This window comes from Sebastes fasciatus, chromosome 9, assembly GCF_043250625.1.
Source record: "Sebastes fasciatus isolate fSebFas1 chromosome 9, fSebFas1.pri, whole genome shotgun sequence".
In the NCBI taxonomy this organism is placed as follows: Eukaryota; Metazoa; Chordata; class Actinopteri; order Perciformes; family Sebastidae; genus Sebastes; species Sebastes fasciatus.
This window is the reverse complement of record NC_133803.1, coordinates 25828026-25841330: the sequence shown is the minus strand read 5'-3', so window position 1 is coordinate 25841330 and position 13305 is coordinate 25828026. Positions and strand designations below refer to the sequence as shown.

Sequence of the window (13305 nt, the reverse complement as noted above, 5' to 3'; positions counted from 1 at the left end):
CCTGTTCCAGGTCTCAAACATTACAAGGCATTAAAGGAATAGCTCAACATTTTGGAAAATATGATCTTTTTCTCTTTTCTTGCAGAGAGTTTGATGAGAAGATTGGCGTCACCATATCTGTTCCATCAACAGGAATATGGAGCCAACAGCTGTTTAGCTTAGCTTAGAGAAAGACATCTAAAGCTCTCTAATGAATGCGTTCTGTACTGTTTGTTTAAAGGACATTTAGGGGGATTTATTGGCAGAAATGGAATATAATAGTAGTAAAAAAGATTTTTTTAATGTATAATCACCTGAAAATAAGAATCGTTGTGTTTTTGTTTGCTTAGAATGAGGCGTTTATATCTACATATGGAGCAGGTCCTCTTCACGGAGTCTGCCATGTTTCTACAATAGCCCAGAACGGACAAACCAAACGCTGGCTCTAGAGAGGGCCATTTCTGTTTTTGCGTTGGCCACCGTAGTTCTCCACGCTTGGCACACGGGAGAAGTTTCAGTTGGTTGCAATCCGCAGCCTCACCACTAGATGCCTCCAGCTCCTTCACACTGCACTTTTAATCTGCACAAAAACCTCTGCCGGATTTCTTGGCCCGGGTGCAGTGGTGTCCTATAGAGTCCTGTCGTAACTGTGAGGTTGCCAGACAACCAGAAGAGACTCTAGGAGGCACCCAGCTGTTGTTCGCCAAGAAATAGTCCTGTGCATTACTCCTGATAAAACCACAAATTGTGTTTTTTACACTTCAGTTTTTAAGCAAATGATATATAACGTGTTGGATTTTGTTACCTTCGGGGTAGAGCTAGGGAGCCGTCTCCCCCCTGTTTCCAGTCTTTATGCTAAGCTTAAGAAAGACTAAACTGAAACCTTAATTTTGGGTCTTTATGTTATTGTATAATTGTATAAACTTTCACTAACATTCAGAGTAGTGGTGACATAAACTGTGAGCAAAGCTTTACAGATATCCAACATGTTTCATACAGATGGGACTTGTTTCAGACCGTGTTGCAGTATTCCATAACAGCGGGGGCTGACTTTCTCCCAGCAGGGTCGTTACAATGCCTGCCAAATATGTGCTCTGACAATTTGACTTGAACCAGTCTTGTTTGTTGGTTGGCGTTAAGCCTAGGAAGCTCTACGCCAGACCTACATGTAGCTTGTTGTGTTAGTGGGAGTCTTGTGTGTCTCATATATGTATTTGTCATTACCTACCGCTGTGTAGCCATATGTCTCTGGTGTTTGAATGCATGCAGACACACATTGACCCTTTTATTGCTGTGTCATTTACACTGGGAGTAGAGCCTATATGTCTGTGTATATGTGCATCTATGTGTGCTTGTGCATACTGTATATGTAGACACAAAAGGACCCTATCAGTATTTCTGCAAATCTATACAGGTGTGTACATAATCATGTACATGTGTGTGTTTGTGTGTTTATACACTTGTGACCCTGTGTTACTGTTTTAGTGTCAATACTGATTGCAAAACTAGTAACAGGACTGGACTTGTGCAATCAGTGCAGTGATTTTCTCTCTGTGTGTGCGTGTGTGTGTGTGCGTGCGTGTGTGTGTCTGTGTGTGTGTGTGCGTGTTTGTGTGTGTCCATGAGTCAGCGGTTGGAGGTGGGGTGTAGGTGCTGAGAGACACCTAATCCTCGAGTACAGACACAGGCCTGGCTGGAGTGTCGCCAAGGACAAAGGTAATACTCTCTCTCTTTCCTGTCACCACACACACACACACACACACACACACACACACACACACACACACACACACACACACACACACACACACACACACACACATCGTACTACTGTGAGAAAAAAGGTACAGCACTCATGAAAAAAACAGCCCAAATCCAAGGTTCAACTGCTATGTGGAAGAGGTACTAATGGGTGGTGTTGATGCACCAATTTTGCAAGAATTTAATTGTGTTGGTGGTGGTGTTGTCAGGGGCCGCAAGTCTTCCATATGACACAATAAATCTAAATTGTAAAATCAACCTACAGAAGTGTCATAAAAAGCAGGACTCACCAACATGGCTAACCTGTCTGTTTCTTGTCATAACACCTATATATATGTGCATATGTTTCACCCCATAAACGAGTAATAATTACTGGCACTCTAGCACTTTATTTAAGACTGTTGTGGTTGAACACCTCCTCTGGCAAGCCTGTCTCCTACAAAATTACGTTCCCATACAATTAAACTGCATTCTCAATTACATTTCGAGGGAAACATATTTTCTCACGGATTATGCCGTTTTAAACAGTTTTAAAGCTTCAGTAGGCAAAATGTTTTTGGCATCATTGGGCAAAACATCCATAATAACCTTTCAGCATATTGAATTTCAAGTGTTCTGAGAGATAACTAGACTTCTGCAGGCTTTAAAAAATATAGCCCGTGACGGGAGACTTTGACGAATCACAGGTCATTTCAGAGAGAGCGTTCCTATTGGCTGTGCTCCGACTGGTGGGCAGTGCTTGGTATTTCTTCAACAGATCTCATCATGGCTGCCGGGTCACACATTTTCTTATTTTACAGCTAAACAGTACACTACAAGATGTTTCTGGAAACATTTGAGGCGAGAAATGCCTCTGGAGACCCCTCGCTTGACCCCTCTTGGACCAATATCCAAATTACTATTACCCAGAAAAGATCCAGAGAACGCATTAACAAACCAGCTGCTAACTATATGAGCAGTCATAATCTCTTTTAATACATTTCTTGTTTCAGAGCACAACATAGTACTGCGACAGCACTGAACAATTTACTTTGAGGTGATTTTGTAAAGTTTTGTGAAAGTGCAGCTTTTGTCCTGGTCAACCATTCTTTCTTACTGGTATTCATTAGGAAACATTGACAAAGTTTGCTTGTGGAGTACCCCAGGGCTCCATCCTTGGTCCCATTAACTTTTTAGTATGTTTTTTCTTTGAAACTCTATTGTGGATGTTTTTTAGCTTTTTGTGAGGCACTTGTATGAAGTATTAATACAATAACATTTCTTGTTATAATCTTTTAGTTGTTCACCTTCAGGACGAAAGCAATAACAATAGCATTCCTCCTCTTTTGTAACACAGTGACCCAAATGACGAACGTTGGCTGCCTCTGAGTCTGCTCGCCATCCAATCAGCCTGTCTCTGATTATTGAGCGGTGGGCGTCTCCATCTTTTGTCCATGGTGGTTGGAAATGCAGATCCTTGATGAGGCAAAGCATGAGGTAAGCTTTTTCGAGTGTTTATAATGGGGCTATAGGGGACTTATGGAGGATTCTGTGGGATTTCCAAAAGATTGCTTTGGTTAATAAATGCAGCCTTGTTGGGTCCTGCTTTTGAATGCTGTTTGGCAGGGAGAGCAACACATCCATGCATGTATGCACCAACAAATGCATGCACTTATCTCAGGCTTGCAGTTGTTGTGATGAGGTGAAACCTGCAGCAACGTTTCAGGAGCTCTCTTCATCTGATAGGCCTGCTCGTAAATCCAAGAACAGATCAGTGGAAACTGGTGTGCTCCCACTCCCACACACAAACACACACACACACAGGCACACACATCTGTAAAGTATCATGGCCCCACATCCACCAGGGAACTATCGCTGGGCTCTTGAAAAACAGACAGCAATCACCAACTGAGAGAATGAAAAGCAGCAGAGGGTGTAAAGAGAGGGGGAACTATAGGAATAGGAAAATACCACAGCATCAGATCCTGCTTTAAACTATTGGTTGGAACCCAAAATGATCTGCGGTTTAGTTTTGTTTGTTCCACATGTAAAGGAACACCACGATGTGTCAATGAGCATGTTTTAGCTCATTCATTGTGGGCCGCAGTGCCGTGACATTTTAAATTCAAATTAGTTTTTCCACCACACAGTTCTGGGAAAACAAATTGATCCTTCTGCTTCCTCCAACATTTCTGGCTTTTCCCACTGAACACATGGGAGACATGTAGTTGTCACTAAATATGATAACATGTAAAGAAATGTGCAAAATTTTCATGACAGTAGGTCACTCAAATTTAAGGTATTTTGTGTTTTTCCAAAGGAGTAAACTCGCATAGAGGCCTTCCCTGTAGAGTTGTGTAAAGTGGGACTGTAGACATGTGACTGGCTTCTTCTCCATACATCAGGCCGGCAATATGTCATCCAAAGTAGGCTCTCATCACCCACACCAAACAATCCCACGTCCCGCGTAGACGGTAACAACTCCAAACTTCTACTTTAAACAAACCGGTAATAGTAATAACTCTATGCCGAAGAGTTGTTGTGTAGTTGGTTGCAACAATAAATCCCAAAACGCTGATCTTTGATTTGTTCCCCTGCCATGTTCTAAAAAAGATATAATAAAGGAGCTTTATGGCTCCAAGGAAGACCAGACCAGCATCTCGCCATCGTGGAGGCTGTGCTCCCTTTTGGGGAAAAGAAACTCACTGTCACGTTAAACTGGAAAATGATGAAAAACTGTTGTGTAGCTGGTTAACCGAGGCTTTCACACTGAGATTTAAGGCACATACGATATGTTAATATAAATTGTCAGTGTGGTAAATCGCTAAATGATGCTGGTGACAGTGACTAGCCTGGCTAGCTAACGTTAGCTTTAGTGTGAGGCTGCCGCAGTAATACAGTCATACATTAATGTTATAGCAGCATCAGTCGTCTCCAACCAAATCTCAGCCTATAGGTCAACCAGTTGGCTATTAACAGGTTGGTTATCTACAGACAACACTTAGCCTAACATGATTCAATAAAATATGTATAGAAGTCTGGATAAACAATGTATGTGCCGGTCTGATGTATAGCAATGGCACCTGAGGCTCATGGGTATTGTAGTACAAGCCATCAGGCATGCTAAATTGATGAAAAAAAACCCTGATTTCTCAGAAACAAATCTTAAATAAGTAAAACTATTTGCCATAAATGAGATAAACAGATGATCAAATTGATATGGACTATAATATGTACAATAATCATTTGTACAAGTTTAAAAATATCTTGTACACAAGTTTGAAAAGAAGAAACGGTGGCTCTTTTTTAATTGAACGCTGAAAATCTGATGCACACCAGGAAAATGATGTGTGTGTGTGTGTGTGTGTGTGTGTGTGTGTGTGTGTGTGTGTGTGCTTGCGTGCATGCATGTGTTTAGATTTTGCGGTCCACTGAGTACACATAACTCAAAAAACACACTCGCGCTTTGCACAAAAGACTTCAGGACGGCTGTGATTGGCTGCAACAGGACACACTGATCCACGTTAAATCCCTACAGAGAGCGAGAGAGAGAGAGACAGAGAGAGAGAGAGAGAGAGAGAGAGGTGGAAAGAACGAGAACCAAGATGGAAAGAGACAGACATAGAGAAAGATCCAGCCAGATTGAAAGCATTCCTGCTTTTATTGTATATGATGCAAGCTACTCGCTTCTTTAGCCCATTGACCTTTTGTACGATACTTAGAGTATAGGGAATAAAGATAGACACACACACACACACACACTGTTCCTCCTTGATCCCTCATTTTGCAGACAACTCTCAGCTGGTCTGGACTACAACCAGCACCACTGACTCTTAAAGTAAACACACTGCTGAGTTATTTCAATCTTATCACCATCCGCTATGTCTCTTCCATTCAACCCTCCCCCCCCCCACCCTAACACACACACACACGCACACACATACACACACACCCTTCCTTCCCTCCCTCCCCTGTTAATAACTGCATTTTACAGTGTGCCTTGGAGTGTTTTATAGTAAGGGATTGACCCTTGTGTGATTTATGAGGCCTCGGGTTGTGGCATGGTAATAGCAACCGTACCACAGTTTTTTTTCCCCTTTCCAGAACCAAGTGTTACACATTAAGACGTGATACTGATACTGATGAGCACTGAGCTGATCCATCGCTTTTAACAATGTGAACCATTAGTTTAAGGTCAGTGAATTAAAATGACATCTCTAATGCAGTTATAAAATCCTTTGTGAAGTGCAGTCTGCAAGTGGGAGGACGGTGACACATTATCTCTTTGTTTTAGATTCCCAACATATTTGATGTGAAATTAAACAATAACTCATAGCTCTTTCAATATGTAATACCGCCAAATTTTTAAGTCAATGCAGACAGACATTTATGCTCAAGCAATGGAATATCATCAGCATTTGATCTCATTTTAATATTGAACATGTGGTTCATTTGCTGAAGACCAGACTGGAGGCAGAAATGGAAGATACCAAATGTCTGCTGATGTTTTATGAGTCGTCCCACCAAAATTGTTGCAGTTTAGGGCTCACAACTTCACTCTTTTAGTTCATTGCTTCATTTCCAGCAGCAGCCAGCTGTTTTAAAAAAAAGGTATAACCTGTCCAGCACCAAGTGACAGACTAGTGAGCAATGTACTCAACCACTTTCTAATAAGACGCCCTTTATAAAGGGTTCATAAATTGTAACTAATGTCTTAAATAATGGTTAATAATTGACCAATGTTTCATAGATTAGATAAAAGCCATTAATAGCCTTTAGAGCAGCTTTGGGGTTTGAAGGTTGGAAAAAAAATCATTTAGCTGCTGTTTATCCTTCTCAAACATAACACTTGATTTGTCTTTTCTAGATGTTGAGGTCATCAGGAAGACTCATCCAACGTAAGTTCAGCTACTTATCTTCTGGAAAAGGGCTGCAGAGCACCTGGACCAAAATTCACTTAACAACTTATGAACATTTAAAAAAAAAAAAAAGTCTTTATGAACTAACAATCATAACAGCAGACTTGATGGCCTGCAGTTATTTTAAAATGAGACTTCACCAACATTTATAACTCAGAATAAAAACTTTCTGACACGCAAAGATAAACAATCCCATGTTCTCGCTTTGTTCAACCATTACATCTTTTGTTTATACTATGTAGTTTGAGCATTTCATCTATCAACACTTGGATTATCGCATTTTGCCAAGTTTCCACCAAGAGAGTTGCGTCACCTGCTGACCAGCTGTGTTCTAGACGATCCGAAAGGAACAATGAAGTTCTTTTTGTGGGGAAGAGTATCTATAAATGTGACATTATTCAATTAGAAACTAGCTTGTGTCTTTAATCTCTTCGCTGAAACCTAATATATTATGTTAAAATTAAATGTTACACTATAGTGGTGCAACGGTTTAACAAGCCAACGGTTTGGTTTGTGTTGCAGTTTTTGGGTCACGGTTTCAGTTTGGTTTGTTTTACACATTAAGGAGAAGAAAAACATAATCCTTTCCAATGTGTTTGAACTCCGAAATATATAAATATATAGACTGATTGATAGATATGAAGCCATAACACTGATTTTATACAGGAAATAAGGCAGGCTACTTAATGGTGAAGTAGATCTATGTTCAGATAATTTCCTCTTCTATGTCTCTGGCACCTCGTCAAATAATTAGCAGGCCTGTGTTTAATAGTGGTGCAACGGTTAAACAAGCCCACGGTTTGGTTTTATACGTTATTGAATGTTTTTTTTTTTTTTTTTTTTTTTTCTGCTTCAGTTTTGCAGGGATTATACCTGTCATGCCAAATTCAGTCTGATTATTAAAGGACTAGTTTGACATTTTGCTTTAGCTTAGCATAAAGACTGAAAGCAGGGGTAAAAAAACTAGCCCATTAATCCTGTGTTGACATGTTAGCTGTCAACACAACAAAACTTGTTGTATTTAGGCTTCAGGTTTTGTACAGATTAAACAAACTAGACAGAGGTGCTGGTAGGCATATTTTTTTTTTAACCTTTGGACAGAGCCAGGCTAGCTGTTTCCTCCTATTTACAGTCTTTATGCTAAGCTAATCGTCTGCAGGCTGCAGCTTTATATTTAGCATACAGATATGCAAGTGGTATGCTATCAGTATGTTAGGGTAATGTACAGCGAGCCGGTCATTGTTGTGAAATAAACCCCTCCAGGGCGATGCCTTATTTTACAACAATGACCCACTAGCTGTACATTATCCTGCTTATTGCACGGCTACTTACTTAAGAAATCAATAATTTGACAAAAAAAAAAGAAATGGTCCTCCAGAGTCCGACATCAGAACTGGGTCCATAGCAACGGTCTGTTATTTCTATATAACAGAATGGCGTGATTGACCAATCAGAATCGAGTATTCAACAAAGCCGCGTAATAAACCCATCTAACTCCCGGCAAGAAAGCGAATTAGCATATTTCCCAAAATATCAAGCCATTCCTTTAACAAAATATTTGGCCTGATATAAACCCAGCTGTTTGCTTAAAAGGCTGTTAAAGAAACCACATGGCTTCTTGTAGCATGTTTTAGATTTTGAGGGAATTTCTGTGATGCCCGTGTCCTGACTTACTGCTGTAGCGTCCTGCTATCTGATCGCATAGCAGGACATTGGTGTCTGTAGGAGAAGCCCTCGCCCTCCCTCTTCCAATATGGCGCTCTATCTCACCCACATAATTAGGGTCAGATCTTATCATCACCTCCCTCCCTAGCTTCTCCTCCTCCCTCACAATCACTCCCGCTCTCTTTCATCTCCCCCAAAAGAATGCTTGTTTATCTTTCGCCCTCTCCAGATAGGGCCAGAACAAAGATGCTTTTTGTGGTTACATTTGTGACGGAGAGAGAGCACATGTATGCATGAATGAAGTTAGAAAAAATAGCATGCAAAAACAAAAAAAGTGTGTGATATTTAGTTGAGATGAAGGAGCCCCGTTTTGAAACAATATTTGTGTCCGTAGACTTATTTTGACAGGCTTAAATTTCAGGAATCATTCCATCAGCTCCTCTGTGAGAAAAAAAGAAAAATATTTAGATATAAAGGGATGCTATTTAAGGCCCAGAGAGCGAGTTAGTGAGTGATATGAAGCCAGACGGAGGGAAAGTGAGAGAGAGCTACTGTCAGTTATGTGTGTGCCTTTTACTGCTGCTGTCTGATGCTCGTTTACTTGCGCTGTTTACTCAATAAACTGCAGGAAAACAGCACTAAGTACTGTTTTTCATGTCAGGACCTAATTGGACATTTTATGTGTGTTTAGACCCTCACAACGCCATCACTGTAGAGGCTGACACCTTGGAGAGTGTTATATCCAGTAAAAACGGCTTCTATGTGAGATTGTGAACACGGGAAACCACACATCTTTAAAACTGCAAACACAGAATATATCGTTTGGGAAGAATTACATATTTTTGGAGGAGTGGTATTGTATGTGCAGGGCACGAGCCAATGAAATCACCTCCAATACGGGTAAAGACCAATCATATGTGTTGTGAGTTCCTCCACCCTTCCTGTGTGTGCATGTGTGTGTGTGAGTGTGAGATGTGGGTATCAGGTAGGCTCTGTGGCTCCCATGTGGAGGGGAGTTGGGCTGGATGTTTGGATGGAGGGAGTGCTGATGGAGGAGAGACTGAAGGAGGGGATGGGTGGAGGATTCGGGGGGGTGCAGAAGAAAAATAAGAAACAGCTGGCTGCTTTGAGTCGTTGGCTTCTTGTCAAACGGGGGGGAGGGAGGAGAGATGGCGTCACTGAGCAAACTGTTGCATGGACTGAGCAGTGGAGTAGTAATGCACACACACAAGTCTTGCAAATTCATGTTTTTCCTTTAGTTCTTATAGTTCAAACACATAATACGATCATCTCCTTTCCTAATGAAGTTGTATCTTATGACCACTGGCTGCCCCGACTACCCGGGCTCCTCGCAGGGATCATTACATCTGAAGTTATGTCTCCCAATTGAGCTGTTGTAATTTTTATTCTGGAGAGTCTTGTGTTCAAGGCCTCCACCCAGCCATTAAACACCCTCCCTGGGGTCTCCCGCTGGGAGTCCCACATTGCCGGACCTTTGGATGAGACCGACGGGTGAGCTAGAGGCTAGTTGAGTCGGTCACAGCCTCGTTAATGCTCATCCCTGAAAAGCAAAGCGGTTTTATACTAATATCCTTCAGATTATTATGTTCAGGGTGGAAAGCCCCTTTTAAAAAAACATTTACACCATAAAATGACACTAAACTTTCAACCCTGAGAAACTTTAAAGGATCGTTCTGGGTCTTATTTTCATAGTTTTGGCCACCTTTCCAACAACACTGCACCAACCAAGTTAATTGCTGAGATCTGGGAACATGGTGACGTCGCTAAAAAGAAGTTAGATGGGGCAAGAAATGCAAGTTGTCAGACAATCATACATGTAACTCCCGGGTTAGACAAACATACAGTATTTTGAGGGGGAAATTAAGGCAAATGGTAAAATGATTACTCACGTTGCTGTCATTGTAAATATCCATCATAGTTTAAAGACTCTCTGCATCAACTTTTACCTACTGTACTTAAGGTTACTGTGAGGAACTTGTAACTGGTTATGAAACAGTCTCAATTGAATACTGATGCTTCTATTAGACGTACATAAGTAAACAAGACCATCAGCGAGAAGTTTGGCTATTTCTATATAGTTATTCTTAATGCTCGTCATCGGTGCAACCAGGTTCGATATCCGCGCAAAATCAGATGTAATCATGCAGGTTCACCAAAAACTCCTTCAGCTGAGACTACAGCGGGGCCTCTGGCAGCGACCAGTCCACCGCGGACAGACCCAGATCCGGCTTCGCTGCTGCCTTCGAGCTCCGGCTAGGAGCAGAGCCTCACCTCACTGCTTCACCGGTCCCCGCAGGGAGCCAACACGACGCTGCTGGGGGCCCAGGCCGTATTGCTGTAGGCTTGCTGGAGGGAAGAGAGGCAGAGGAGAACCAGAACCAGGACTGCACGGGGCAGACTGTCAGACACCGCTGCAGTGAAATGAGAGGTTTTCTAAAGGGACTCTGGTGCTCGGAAACATTACTGCTTTTGTCCACAGGGACCGCAAAAATCAAGACACAATTAAAGTTCCTTGTAGTAGCTTTAATGCTTTAATGCTACGCACACAGCTTTCCTGTGCAATGAGGGATTATCAGCAATACTTCAGGCGCACTCACTTTCAGTTTTATCCTGAAATAAAGATGTTTAGATCACGCGGCTCAACTGTTGGCTTCTTCACAACCCGTGTGATCACTGAACTGCACGTTTCCTCCTCTGTAGTTGGACTTGCTTGTTCCCAGATCTCAGCAATTACTTTGTGAATACAGTGTTTTCATTTACTGCCAGAAATGATGAACAAAGCTATTAAAATGTGACCTAAATCAGATTCAGATATGTTTCCAACATCGGTCCAAATCAAACAATTACGTCAGCTGCACCCCACTCACAGCCTCTTCTTGTGGGAGTGAACTTACATGTGTGACTTTACAACACCAAATTTGATATTCCCTTTTTTCTGACGCTATTTAATTTGATTACTTTTAGAAGGCTGAAGGCTGCAAACACTAATTTCCCATGGAAAAAGTCACACAGCTGCGTAGCTGTTGAATTAAAGATCCATGTTTTCACACTCCATGAATCATCTTGTGACTCCTTTGGGGATCATGAACCCCAGATTGAAAACCGCCGTGTTAGTGGATAGAGGAAGTTACTGAAGGATGGAGAAAATAAATGGTTGTGTTGCAAGGTTCTTGGATTCGGAGCGGGGACAGAGAATTGTGGAACGACCCCTCACCCCCTCACAAATCATAGAGGAGTGTGAGTTTAGTCCATTAGCGGTCAGTTTGTGGCCATAACTCAGGGTTCAGCGTGTACATCCCCCCATGCTCCCACCCCTTGTTTTTACTCCTCAAGACCCATAACCCTCCAACCCTCCCACCCCTCAAGCTGCCCCACACTCAACCCTATAATTTGGGTGAAAGATTCGGCGGCTGTTATTTTTATTGAATTCCCAATAACGTCGCTGAGATTACCGTTAAGTGCAGGCGACTTGAGCTCGCGGCTCTGTTGCGGGAGCCGTTCTGGGGCCAGTGGGATGCTGAGACTGGTGCCAGGCTGGGAGGTAGGGAGGTCATTGGCTGGTTTTTACACAGCGCAGGGGAAAACGCAGGGCAACAATCATCACATTTATAGATGGCTCGCCGTTCTCTCTGGGGCCCGGGCAGACGCTGCCAGGTTTAAAGCCAGCCAGCGGGCTACTGGCCACTAATAAAGGGATTTCATCCACATGGAGCTGTAAAGGCACTCCATAGTATACAGAGATGTGTGTGTGTGAGAGGGAGACAGGATGTGTATACATTACGGTTGGTGAATACATATTCACGCATGTTAAAGTGTCTGTATAATTCATTATGTATTCTAATGTGACTACTTCTGTGTACGCGCATTATATTAAAGCTCTTCAGGGCAGCATGACGACACTCATGACTCAAACCTTCGCCATCCAGAGCTTCATGTCTTCTTTTATGAATTTTCACTGAATCACATCGACTAATTTGTTCCGCAACAGTTGTGTTTTTGTTGCCGTTGCCAAGCGACGGGTCTATGATTAGTGATTATGAATGGAGGCCTATTTGGCCCCTTTCAAGGCCGACACAGTGACGTCAAACACAAGGCTGTTATTCATCCTTCCTCTCAATCAGCAGTGTATCAGTCTTACCATCTGATGTGTGCATGTGTGTGTATGTGTGTGTGTGTTTGTGTATGTTATTGTTATGATTTCAAGACCTGAAGTTCTGTACTGTTCAAGTTGCATTTGAGGACATGGATCTATTCAAATGGCCTATAGTAGTGTCTTCATGCCAGGGTTAAGAGTTTGGTGACTAGCTGCAAAACAAAAGCAACACCTGTTCAATATCGACTCTGCAGAAACTGCTTCTGTAAAACTTATAACTGACCGTTTGTTAAATCCCTCACCTGAAAAGTGATCAACCAACTAGGCATGGCACGCCTGTCAAGCTCTGGATCACTCCACATGTTCAAGCAATGTGCATGGAGCTATAAGAGGAGCAATACTTGGTACATAATGTTTTTTATTATCCTTTCGAAAACCAAAAAACAAGAGCAAAAGTGTAAAGAATGCATTAAACAGTGATTTGATACTCTTATCAACATGGGAGCGGGCAAATATGCTGCTTTATGCAAATGTATGTATATATTTATTATTGGAAATTAATTTACAACACAAAACAATGACAAATATTGTCCAGAAACCCTCACAGGTACTGCATTTAGCATAAAGAATATGCTCAAATCATAACATGGCAAACTGCAGCCCAACAGGCAACAACAGCTGTCAGTGTGTCAGTGTGCTGACTTGACTATGACTTGCCCCAAACTGCATGTGATTATCTTTAAGTGGGCAAGTATGTAAAGGGGAGACTCGTTGGTACCCATAGAACCCATTTTCATTCACATATCTAGAGGTCTGAGGTCAAGGGACCCCTTTAAAAATGGCCATAACAGTTTTTCCTCTCCAAATTTTTGCCTAAGTTTGGAGCGT

General features: G+C 42.0%; 2 long non-coding RNA genes across 2 annotated transcripts in view; one reads left to right on the top strand and one right to left on the bottom strand.

The window, feature by feature from the left end:
- Positions 1–13305, top strand: part of LOC141774344 (uncharacterized) — a 57152-nt gene that overhangs the window by 3377 nt on the left and 40470 nt on the right. Inside the window, exons 2-4 of the long non-coding RNA XR_012595305.1 lie at positions 1610–1695; positions 3077–3216; positions 6587–6617. This is a non-coding gene — a long non-coding RNA (uncharacterized LOC141774344). The remainder of the gene's footprint in view (positions 1–1609; positions 1696–3076; positions 3217–6586; positions 6618–13305) is intronic.
- LOC141774345 (uncharacterized) overlaps positions 1–13305 on the bottom strand; it is a 170982-nt gene that overhangs the window by 147397 nt on the left and 10280 nt on the right. The window lies entirely within an intron of this gene.